The sequence below is a fragment of the Chaetura pelagica genome, unplaced genomic scaffold (assembly GCF_000747805.2).
Source record: "Chaetura pelagica isolate M959 unplaced genomic scaffold, ChaPel_1.0 scaffold308, whole genome shotgun sequence".
NCBI lineage: Eukaryota > Metazoa > Chordata > Aves > Apodiformes > Apodidae > Chaetura > Chaetura pelagica.
In genome coordinates this window covers 1,902,320-1,915,618 of record NW_009954442.1, presented here as the reverse complement: position 1 = coordinate 1,915,618, position 13,299 = coordinate 1,902,320, and the positions used below count along the sequence as shown (strand labels likewise).

At 36.2% G+C, this 13,299-nt stretch overlaps 1 protein-coding gene across 1 annotated transcript in view; it reads right to left on the bottom strand.

The window, feature by feature from the left end:
• The window catches only part of DMD (dystrophin), a 909,379-nt gene that overhangs the window by 348,536 nt on the left and 547,544 nt on the right, over positions 1–13,299 (bottom strand). The window lies entirely within an intron of this gene.

The following is a 13,299-nucleotide window of genomic DNA, read 5'->3' as shown; positions in this document are numbered from 1 at the left end:
CTCTGGTCACAGATTGGTTTCCTTTGGGCTGTAACCAGTGTGGAAGGTATGCTCTAGGAAGCAACCTAGCACAGTCCCGGGCCCTGAAGCCACCAGCAGCTCTCATTGCCTCTGATCACCAACCCCCACGATTCCCCTTGCCCTGCCCTGCCAAGTCAGCATTTGATCTGACTAGATTTGTAAAAAAAGCCATTAACAATAACAGTCAAGTTCCACCATCAGGAACTGAAAATTCAAACCCAGAAGAACTTGAGGAGGGAAGGCACTCGAGACTAATAGAAAGTACTATTCATAGCAAGTTACTACTCAAGTCCTGTAACAGTAAAAAAAGTTGGCTGTTCAATATTTATTTGTATTCTACCTAATATATTGATATTTGTATAATGATTTACTAATATACACACATGTGAATAGGCTAATTTGTCTTTATAATTGAGAGAAAAAGGAAAAAAAAAATTTAATGGTTGCATTCAACTCCACATTCTCCAGAAAATAAGAAAACACCTAGTGATCCTTTTCATTGTCATTATTTTATGCTAATACTACCACATACAACACACATAAAAACTAAGTTATCTCATTTCTCCATATTGTATAAACATTTTAAAATAGTATTCTTTATGGATTCTAAATATATTCATTCTTTATGGATAGAATACAAGTATAATTTTCTATAACCAGGTAACAGAAATAGAGTGTATTTAGCTGTTAAATCACCAAATCCTTCTGCTCTGTAATTTCCCAGAGTTACATTAACTAATCTTGTATAGTCTGCTCTTTCAAAATCAATGGCCTTGACCTAAACCAAAATGCATTGTGCAAGTCTATCTAATACAGCACAATGTTTCATTTGAGATTGATGGGGAAATAATAGAGATAAGAGTCCAGGGGAAAAAGAGGTTTTCTCAATATCTTGTTACCCATTTGGACACCATTGAAGTTAACAAATATCTCATTTATTACAGCAGCAACTACTTTTTGATTGCCACACATTAATTCCAACATAATCTAAAAACATTAAAAAAAAGTTTATACCTGATAATAAAAAGCAGCAGTAACTTTCAGGGAGCTCTTTGCCTCATTCTCTGCCTGATGGGATAGCCTCTTGATAAATTCTGCCCAGTAAGCAAGTTCCCAGCAATTTCAAATCCATTCACTACGTGACACCTTATTATTATGGGTCAAGAGCCAAGAGAGTAGTTTCATGATACTGCTCCATCATTCAGCTCCCATAGAGAACAAAAAAGTAACCACCATAATGTGGCCTCCAATGGTTTGATCACAACAAAGGGACCGCAGTCATTATCTAGCTTGTGTGGGATTCAAGACAACAGCATCCTCCCAGAGCAGGGTCTGATATCTGCTCTTGATAGCAGAGGCTAGGCTACTACTAAAGTTAACAGGAGTTGTCCATGCTCATGTCCATCATGTCCATGTTTTAGAGAACAGCAAAGCTTTGTAAGAATTCTGGTTAAAGATCACTGACTCCTCTGCCACACTTGCTTTGCTTGCTGTGGGAGGACACAGCACTGTCTCTGGGAGATTGAGCTAACTCTACTGGAATTGTGCACTTTATGAACTGTTTATGAAAGGAATTGTAATGCTACTTCTGGGCTGGGTGATGAATATGCTAATTAAACTTTTCACACATATGGAAAATTAAAATACATCATCATCAGGGGCTGCTGTTTCTCAAACATGTACAAACAACAAGAATCATAGGCCACCTTTTTTTCCATGACGTACCATCAGTAGTGTTAAACTGGTGCACCCAAACTGATGAAAGCCTACTGCTGAATAAGCCACATTGGCTTTTGCATTTCCAACAACATGCCAGCTCAACCTGCTGTGCAAATTTGCAAGCTGAAAAAATGGCAGGGACTTGTCTACAACCCCATCTGGACTATGAAAGTCTGTTGATATAACTCAGAATATAGAAAATTCATAGTCTCTAGCTGAAACCAGTATACTGATTAAACCTCTGGTGTGTATGCCAGTGGAAGAGAAAGTTTGATGGCTTGGCATATGTTATTTCAAGAGATGGTAACTATCCTAGCAGATACAGACAGGCTGTTTGACATATGCTGCACATGTACTAGGAGGCCCAGACAGCTATCTATAAAAGTATCTGCTGCATTTCAGACTGTATATTGGTCTACATTAAGAATCACAAGCACTGATTCACCTTCTCTGGTAATACTAGTAAAACTTTTTGGGATTGGTTACCCCATGAGATTATGTCCATGGGACATTTTCTTCAGGGGCAGTAGGAGAAGCTCAGTATGATTAAACCTGTATCTTCATGGTGAAGTGCAATGCAAAAATGGAAACTTAATTACAACCTTCAAATAAAAAAAAACCAAACAACATTGAAATTATATAGTGAATTGTTTTCAAAGTCATGACCTCTTTTTATCAAGACAGTACTTTAAATGAAGATAAAAGAAGAAAATCTATTCACAGGAAAACGGAAGTAGCAAGCAATTTCCCTTCACTTTACTCATTACAAGGCAGTGATCTTTAACAATCAAGTATATTATATCAAAAATCTAAAATAGTTTGGAGGCTTTATATTTCAAAGATAAGTTTTTTTTAAAATAATCAGACATAAATCCCTATATATATTTGACATGACAGTAGAAATTACATTTAATTTTGGTTTTTTGTCTTTTAGATAAGGAAGAGAGTAACTTGTAACCAGAATTCTGTGAAGTAGGTTTTCTTATGAAGCTCCAGCAAGGTTCACTGAAATATTCATGCCTATCTTTCAGGTTACTATTCCCAAATATTTTAGGGGGAAAGCTATAAATAAATTGTGAGGTTCTGAGTATCTCATTTTTTCCTCACAAGTAAAGACAGGGAAGTGGTTAGAAAATGTGAATGTATTCCCATCTTCAAGAATTCTGGTTCTAAATATGTGACCTCATTTTTTCTTTTGGATCAGCTCTGCACATTCCTACTCATGGAGTAGACTAAAAAGCTAAACTACCGCAAAGAAGAATGAAGGAGACAATTAAAATACATGAAAGTTGAGCTACATGGCAGTGAGTATTGCATCTTGATGGTAGGTCAGACAGTACAATGAATAGCATTCACTTTAGATATTTGCACAATATTATTAGAATACATGCTATTAGCAGTTTGGTGACCATATTGAGGTGGGACCTAATCTACCAGAGAAAAAAGAAGTTGCCAGCATTTAAACTTCCTGAATTAAGACTTAGATCAATCTTGATAAAATTCAAGGAGAGACAAGCTTGTACCTCTGCTCCTTTCTATATAAGAGATGAAAAAGTTTCATAACTTCCTGAATATTTTATGCATCTCTATATAGAAAGACAATGCTCTGTGAACATTCTTTCTAAACCTATGAATGCAGCCATTGCACAGCTTGTAAAAGATGCACACATTGTATCTATTAAGACCCGGTGCTATTTTTCATCATTTCTCTCCCTGACGTATCTCTTATTCCTGGTACTGGAAAAGGGAAGGAAAGAAAAGTAAAAGGAAAGCCTCTACAAGGATGTGTAACTAAGGGAACAAAATTTAAGTCATGCGAACAAAGTGCCTCAAATAGCAAACTTAACCACTTTGCAGAGTGAAAGGATGTTTTTTTCCAAAGCATATTTTCCTGTTGACTATCAGAGATTTGAGATTTCTCTGCACATCTAAAGGAGATGAAACAGTAATTTTTTCCCACGCAGAAATTAGTAGCTATCCATTGCACTTTTCTGTTCTGAATAGGAAATTTCCTGGAGGTATTGAAGACAGATGAAATTATTAGCTGTAAAGACTTGACCTGCAGATTGGTGTATGAAAAGAATTTGGCTATGGTGGTCATATACCAATAAAGCAAAATTAATAATTTGGCTGGATGGTGAAAAGGCTGAGTAAGAAGAATTCTTTGAGATTGAGTAAGATTTAGAATGTTTCATTCTGAGGTTGAACAGGACACAAGATGAAACAGCTGCTCCTGTTCCACCTAGGCTACACATCTTGTCTTAGTTCCAGTATATAATATAAAAGAGATGACAACAAACCCAGGGGATCCGACACAGCACAGATTTATGTGGATGTACTTACTGGGTATGGCTGGGATGAAGTTACTTTTCTTCACGGTAGCCTGTACAGTGCTATGTTTTGCATTTATGATGCAAACAGTGCTGATTTCACAGGGATGTCTTAGTTATTGCTGAGCAGTGCTCACACAGAGCCAAAGCCTTCTGTTTCTCATGATGCCCCTCCAGCAAGTAGGTTGGGGGTGCATAAGAAGTTGGGAGGGGACGAAGCTGGGACAGATGACACCAGCTGACTAAAGGGATATTCCATACCATATGACATCACGCTCAGCAATAAAAGCTGTAAGGAAGAAGGAGTAAGGGGGAGCATTAAGAGTGATGGTGTTTGTCTTTCCAAGTAACTGCTATGTGTGATGGAGCGCAGCTGTCCTGGGGATGGTGAACACTTGCCTGCACATGGGAAGTGATGAATGAATTCCTAGTTTTACTTTCCTTGTGCAGGCAGGTTTGCTTTACCTATTAAACTGTCTTTGTCTCAACCCAAGAGTTTTCTCACTTTTGCCCTTCTGATTCTCTACCCCATCCCACCAAGCAAGCAAGCAGCTGTGTGGGGCTGGGCTACCCAGTGAGGTTAACCCGTAACAATGATTTAGAAAGAACTTCCACTCAAGTACAAGGAGTAAGCTAAAAGACAAACCTGAGATACAACCTCAGTAACTTCCAGGCAACTCACTCACACTCCTAAAAAGCTTATCCTTTCAAGAACAAAATCAAGTCTTGATTTACTAGTCATCTACTATTTTCTTGAGCACCTTTCAAAAATCTTCCCTCTCCTGAGACACTGGGACACAGACATGTTTGCAATCCATCCTTAAGGCTGCAAAGTCTGTTACAGATTAAAAGATTTACAAGGTTTATTAACTGGGAATTTTCTACCACTTTTCACAATCCATTTGCAGCTAATATAGTTTAATATTCTTGCACTCGGAATATATATGTATACATCTAACACATCTGGATACAGTCTTGAAAATCTAAATGCTTAAGCTCACAAATAAAACATTAAGCAGGTTGGTCCTCAAAGTTCATAAAATTATTCCAGGAAAAAACAATAATTTATTTATGCACAGAATATCAAGCTCTGGTTCTACAAGTTGATTAAAGTGACATTTACTGCAGATACTAATAATACATTGAAAACAGGAGTAGTTTAAATAGTTCAACAATATTCCATCATTAGAAGTTTCCACAGTTCAACTTTTTGCCAAATCAGACACAGTGAGATGTATCTCTGGTGTACGTATTCCTCAAGTGCTGACGTGAATGAACTATACTACCTCTAATTGCATATAAAAACTACTCATTTAAAAGGATGTTTGCAAAATGAAAAGGTAACAGGTAAAGAGTTAAAATCTGATTTATGTGGCTCAGCTTGCCAAGCAGAAGCTGACAAATGAAGGCTGATGGAAGGAAAGATACAGCAACGTCCAGTCAGCAATTTCATTCTCTCGAATGGGTGAGTTTTCTTTTATTTGTCTACCACTAGGTTTGCCACTCCTCAGCCATGCTCTTCTCTTACATTCTAACTGCAGATTGGCACGTATATAATGAAGTGATAGACAAAAATGTTGACATCTTTCCTCTTGTCATTCAAAGCTTATCAAGGATAAAACCCCAAAACAAGTTATTTTTAAGAATAGAGAGCTATTTAATTTTTTAAGGGCTTGGAAGGGACCTTGAAAGATCATCTAGTCCAACCCCCCTGCCAGAGCAGGATCACCCAGAGCACATCACACAGGAACATGTCCAGGTGGGTTTTGAATGTCTCCAGTGAAGGAGATTCCACAGTCTCTCTGGGCAGCCTGTTCCAGTACTCTGTCAACCTCACAGTAAATAAATTTTTTCTGATATTTACATGGAGCCTCCTATGTTCCAGTTTGCATCCATTGCCCCTTGTCTTATCACTGGTCATCACTGAAAAAGCCTGGCTCCATCTTCCTGATACTCGCCCTTTACATTTTTGTCAACATTGATGAGGTCACCCCTCAGTCTCCTTTTCTCCAAGCTAAAGAGACCCAGCTCCCTCAGCCTTTCCTCATAAGGGAGGTGTTCCACTCTCTTAATCATCTTTGTAGCTCTGCGCTGGACTCTTTCAAGCAGTTCCCTGTCCTTCTTGAACTGAGGGGCCCAGAACTGGACACAATACTCCAGATGCGGCCTCACCAATGCAGAATAAAGGGGGAGGAGAATCTCTCTTGACCTACTAACCAGCCCCCAGCCTGTACTGGTACATGGGGTTGTTCTTCCCCAGATACAAAACTCTACACTTGCCCTTGTTGAACTTCATCATGTTTCTCCCCACCCAACTCTCCAGCCTGTCTAAGTCTCTCTGAATGGCAGCACAGCCTTCTGGTGTGTCAGCCACTCCTCCCAGCTTAGTGTCATCAGCAAACTTGCTGAGGGTACATTGTCATCCATGTTGTTGATGAAGATATTGAACAACACCGGTCCCAGTACCGACCCCTGAGGGACTCCACTAGTCACACACCTCCAACTAGATTCTGTCCCATTAACTACAACTCTCTGGCTTCTTCCTTTCAACCAGTTCTTGATCCACCTCACTACCTGATCACCAAGCCCATACTTTATCAGCTTATCTACGAGGATGCTGTGGGAAACAGTGTCAAATGCTTTACTGAAATTGAGATAAACGACATCTACCACCCTACCATCATCTATCCACCTAGTTATTTCCTCATAGAAGGCTATAAGGTTGGTCAAACATGACTTTCCCTTGGTAAAACCATGTTGGCTGCTCTTAATGACCCCCTCATCCTTGATATGCCTAGAGATAGTGCCAAGAAGCAGTTGTTCCATCACCTTTCCAGGAATGGAGGTGTGGCTGACTGGTCTATAGTTACCTGGGTCCTCCTTCTTGCCCTTCTTGTAGACTGGAGTGGCATTTGCTATGCTCCAGTTCTCAGGTACCTCTCCTGTTGCCCTTGATGACATAGGCAAAGCTGTTTCCAAGTGTAAAGTAGGTTTATACCCACATCCTCAGAATAATATATCCCTAAAACATTTAAGTATATTAAATTTGGATGGCTGTATCAGAATAAATATATAAATATATTTCAAAGGAGACAATGCAGAATTTACGATATCTTCCATTACAGCAACATTTGCCACCTCTTTAGACTCTGATTAGCTGACTTAGCCAAAATAAGCTCGTGATTAAAGATAATCACATTACTATCAGGACCAGAAAATAATTCCTTTGACCACAACAATAATTGCTTTTTTAACTAATAATAATTACATACTCTATATTTGCTTTCTTGTCTGAATTAGAACAACAGTACTGATGGTTAACAAACAGAGTTTAGGAGAAAACTTTATTACAGTCTATTAAAGCAGCTTTTGAGCTCTCTCTAGTCTGGCAAACAAAACAGTGACAGAAAAGTGAAACTAAGCAAACTCAACTGAGGAAAAATGCACAGGTTTTTAACTCAGCTGTTGAAGTAATATACGTAAGTAATATACATAATATATGTGGGTGATTGTACCTGGAAATTAGAAAACAGTCTTGTTTTGGTTTGTTTTTGAGAAACGTGTGCTGCAGGAAATAATTCAGAAAGATGAAAGGACTATTTTATAGAGCTGGTCTGATTGGATGATCAGAACAGTATCTTTTGACCTTATAGTGAACCAACTGTATTAATTCTATGCACATCTCTGATTGATAATAAATAGTTGTCTGTTCAAAGTCAGCTGCAGGGTTGCCATATATCATGCAATAGCAGTGACTGTTTCTCTATAACAGGTCTTCCATAAAAAAGTTAATAATCCAACAGTGTACAAGGGCTTGTTCTAGGGGTTTTTGTTTATATTAATACTTATGGCAAAAAGAATACCAGGTAGAATGTTTGTTAATGATGTTTAGATTAAAGAGGAAGGTGGAGACAATCCTATTAGAAGTTCTTGTGTATCTGCACCTCAGCAACTGCCACACAGCTTGCTCTCCTGTTAGTCTAGCATCTGATACTGTTAGATGTATATGCCCCTCCCCATACATTTATTTCTAACTCCCCAAATTGCCAAAGTACCATGGGGAATATATCTCAAAATACTGTGAAACTGCCACAGACTTCAAAGAAGCAAGGCTACCCTCAGAGAGCTCAACAAGCAAGGTAGAAGTGGAGTCAGTACTTTAAATCGGTAGCTTGCAAAGTTTCAATGTTAATTTATTTGGACAGGTTTGTTTCATTTTCTGTTTTATTTTGTTGGTTTGTTGTTTGTTTTGTTGTGTTTTGTTGTTTTGTTTTTTTTTTAATAGAAAACTGTAATTAAGAATTAGCAACATGAGTGAAGTAAATACTGCAACAGATGTTTTTTAAATCCTGAGAATAAAGAATCCTTTACGTGAGATATGGAGATGTGAGTTACTAAAGCTTGCTCAGGATTTTTGAAACTGGAAGCCTGGTTTTGTAATTGTGGCACTGCAGTGTCTAAATTACAGTTGAGAAAATTATGAAGACAAATTAAATTGGTGTAAAACATACAGGGTTTCCTGAGCCACACTGTAATTCTTCAAAGTAAGTGTAGAGCGACAGTAGCAGAATGGGGTGAAAGAAAACAAACTGTATTGTATAGTAAATACTGTAAACAATTTTAATATATTTCTTGGGACTAATAGCTTTTAAAAGTTATGTTTCCGCAATTTCATAGTGTTTACATTTTTTAAAACTTTTTTTTGCTGCTTTTAACACCGAAATATTTCTATATTTTGGAAGCTAAGATGTTGCCCAAAGCCTGAAATAACTAAAAGCATTCCAGACATCATCGGACTGCTAGGTGCCCCAGCATGTTCCTTGGTCACCACAAGGTCCTGCTCCACCAGGGTGACTTGTCCTATCTCTTTATATCTGCATCTTCTTATCTCCTGTTTCCTAATTGCATTACAGCAAAGTAAAAAGGAGCCCCTTCCACTATCTGCTTTTCCACTGAACTTTCAGTTCAAGTCTAGGAAACAACAGGTATTAGGCATCTGGAAATATTTTGTAAGGCTGGAGGAGACTGATATAATGCTTTGTAATTATTCACCTGCAAATACGTCTCTAATAAAGGGTTAATAAAAAGTAAGAATAAATAGAGAGCCTTTTCTTAAATAAGTTATTATATCATGTTGGACAAGAACATGCACTATGTCATCATGTGCTAATGCAAACACAACACTTGTCTTGGGATTTTGAAATCCAGGAGGCTGCAGGGCTTTGTTTGGATGCAATCACAGCCAGTGGTTGTATTGGTCTGGATTCAGCACAGCAAGGGTATGTGCAAGGGCAGAGGCATAAATGACCACTCTTCGGGAACTGATAAACTGCGAAATCATAATGAAACATTTTTGTTGGAAAAGACCTTTAAGGTCATCAAGTCCAACTGTTAGGCTAGCGCTGCCAAATCAATGAAAGACTTTAGCATTGTTAGTGGTCCTACTGTCCCAAGAATGAGTGCTACCATGTCCATAACCTCATGTTACATGCAATTACACATTTAACACCTTGGGTTGAGATCACACAAATCAATTTACCTATGAACTGAAAGCAGAAGGGGACTGCATGACTCAGCCAAATAACATAGAACATGAGCAATGACAGTGACACTGAATCTTTCCCTTTCATATAATCATTGAATTAGAAGTGTTGTTTCCAGCATGGGCCAAACTGCACTGTCTCAGACAGTACCCAGACGTGGTCAGGAATTATCATGAGCTGCAGATGCAGCAAAGGGCATTTTAGTTGCAACTGTCTTATCTGGGGGCTAAGACCGCTGCTGCACAGCATTGGTTGACCTCTAAGCCAAAAAAGTGTCCTGATCACTTTTTATTTACCAATATAGATATAGTCTCAAAAGCTATAGAAGGAATTTTAATCTGACACCAAGCCCAATTATTCATTTGGGTCTTGAAAGTCTTATTGTTTTGTAAAGCTCTCGGTAACAATATGCAGTAATTTCTCCTTTGGTTGCTACTCTCATAGAACTGCTTACATGCCACCATTAAAGGTTAAAACAGCTGGTGCTTTTATTGAATCTTTCTTCTAAGAAAGTGTAAATTTAAGGGTCTTCTTGCCTATTTTTAATAGCTGGTTTTTGCACAGGTAGAAAAAAACCATGTTTTTTAATTAGTATTAACATAAATTGCAACTTAGCATGAATTGTGCAAGTGAAATTTAGATATTTTCCTTTGTGTACTTATTATGCATGCATTATATAGATCAATATTATTTGAAAGGTTAAACCAGATTATCTGATAAGAAAACGAATGCATGGAGGAAAATGTATTGTTAGTTTCCAGATTACAGACTTATGCCAAAAGTAAAGATGACTACAGTCTTGAGAGAAATAAACCACTTTATTTTGGAAAATTCTAACAGAGTAACTTCATTTAGTGTTTTAGATGCACTTTGGCTTGTGTATCAAGTTACTGTTTATCAAGCTAGTATTATCAGGTTTTAATTTCAGCAACCACATATTTCTGTGACTGAAACTTGCTACTGGTAAGTAAAAATGCAAGAAACCTGCTTTAAACCAGACTTACTAGTTTAATATAAGATTATAACTCATAAAGACACCCTAGGCATTAATTTCAAACAAACTTAGATCCATCTTCTTTCTCTCCTGCCTGTGCCACCTCACCTGTACTTCTCTAGCTTTGGAGGCCATAAAATTTCTAACACTCACTGTTTTGTGGTTTTTAGAAGTGAAGTATCATACTTAAAATCCATATCCAAATACTTGCCAAATACTCATGTTAGTATTTGAACTTTTTCCAAATAAATAACAGAAAACAAAAGAGATAGGAGAGGACTTAATGGCTGAGGAGAAAGGAAATAAAACATTACCTTGCAAGCTTAGTAATAGTATGAAGAACACTGAAAGAAACTTCATAAAAGACAATGTCCCAACTGAAATTAAATTTACCATTTGTAAGCCATTATGTTAAAACCTATAAGAAAATAGTCCGGTTTTCCTGAGGACTGAACCTGCTCTTTTTCATTCAAGTGCTATATTCACAAGTTTGACTGTCAGTGTTAAACCTCGTCTTCATACCTTCCAGGTTTTTAGAATATCTGAATAGATTTTTTGTAAAATTTCTTATCCCATCTCTTTTCTAAGAATATTAAAAATAACCTTTTAATTCTATTACGTGATCATCAGAGTCACGCTTGTTTCTGAAAAAAGGAGTTACAGAAACCTGTAGAAGATAATTCAGTGTTCTCTGGGTACTAATGAAGGAATTAAAATGGTGGTAGAATAAACGCTGAATATTTATACAGTACTTGCAAACACGAGAGCAAAAAGAGTTTCTTGAATACATCTCTTCCACAGGTAATCATGTAATGTCCTAACTTTTTTAAAGCTAGCATTATCTATAGAGAAAAATACTTTAAAATTACACATAAACATAATAATGCAAACATCCGTATGCTTGACCCAATGTAGGAAAGTATGTTGGTATAGGTCTGAAATACATACTTGAAGTTGAATATAAAATTTCATGTTGTCACAAATAGGCTGCTTTCCTTAATTATATCTACACACTTTTTCTTTGTGTTTTGTCATTAATAACTCTTTCAAAACTCTTATTATGCTTATCCCTAACCTTAAAAGAATTGTACAAATCCCATTTGCCTTCAGAAATATTTAATATAGAGCCTCCAGTGCAAGAGATTCTATGATTCCATGATTCTATGATTCTATGAACTAGCTGTTATATCTATAACTTAAACTGGCCGAGTTTTGATATAGAATTAATATAAATATATTAAAAGATACATAAATATATTAAAATATATTAAAATATATTTTTATATATTTTTTTTCCACGAAAGAAATACGATAGGGTCTTTTGCAAACAGAAAGTCTATTTGCCCTTTTTTGGAGGTCTTTATTGTTCCCTGTCCTCTCTAGACCTAGATTATTTCATCCCACCACTTCAGAACAGGACTACAATTTTGTATTTTTTTTTTCTATTCTTTCAACAGTTTTCAGAAATATTATATATTATGTATAATATATATATTATTATTATATATTATATTATATACTGAGAGACTCAAGCAGAACATTTCTTTCCCAAGCACTATGAAAAGCAATACTCTTATATTTGTAGTAAATTACCCCTGCTTTAATTTTACATAAACTTTAACTGCAGAATAATTCTAGAAACAAAGGGAAAATAATGGGAAAAAGATAATAAAAATATGGGTGAATAATCTATTTTTTTTGTTAAAATACGAAAAATAAGGGTAAATCATTTTCTTGAAAGACAAATTCCATCACTCATTCAGTATATACACAGGCATGGAAAGAGCTATACTAATTTTATCTTTTAAAAAGGGAATGAACTCATTCTGTCAACTATAGGACTGCAACAGCACTTGAGTTTCATTGTTTTATATAATGTGATTGTACGACATAAAAGGTGTTTTGGCATTAAAACAATTTCTTATAAGTAACTAAGTTAAAGTCAATTTAATAACCACACATGATCAGAGGCAGGTATTATTCTATTTTGTGGAAGGAAAGAAAAATATTAAATATTTACCACTTTTTTCTTTTTTTCACTGAAAGTTGCATCAGCATAATCAATAAAAAACTCAGTGTATTATTTTAAATCTTTATCTAGGTGAACAAGATACTGAGCTCCTATAAACCAAAGGATAGATTTCAATAAGTTCTTATATTTTAAATATTTTCCCATTTTAAATGAACATAAACTCATATATGGATGGATAAAATGCAAGACCAATAGGTTTAAACATACATCAAGCAGGCCAGTTTATTCTAATGAGTACTTTTTAATCCTTAATTTCTGTGGCCTCACCCAATGTTTATATAAGCCTTTTTTTTAATAATACCTAAATGCATATGAAGGATAAGATTACAAATATTTTGCTCACAATTACTAGACAATCAGTGTTATTGATTCCTGGAATTTTACCTGTGCAGTTAGATAATTTTCCTTGCAATATAAGATTCATGTCATGGCCCTAAGTAGTCTGGTTTTCATGTAGTCATATTAACCTGAACGAAATGGCTTAACTAGTTCAGCACTGACACTCTGAATTTTAGCTGACTTTGCATTTAAATTTCATGCATTAAGTTTTAGGGCTGTAGTTTCATGTATATACTGTGGGAAAAATAATAGCTTATATTTATGTTTCACCTTGGAACAACTGGTTCTAAACTTCCCTATCACTAGAAATCATTTAATGAA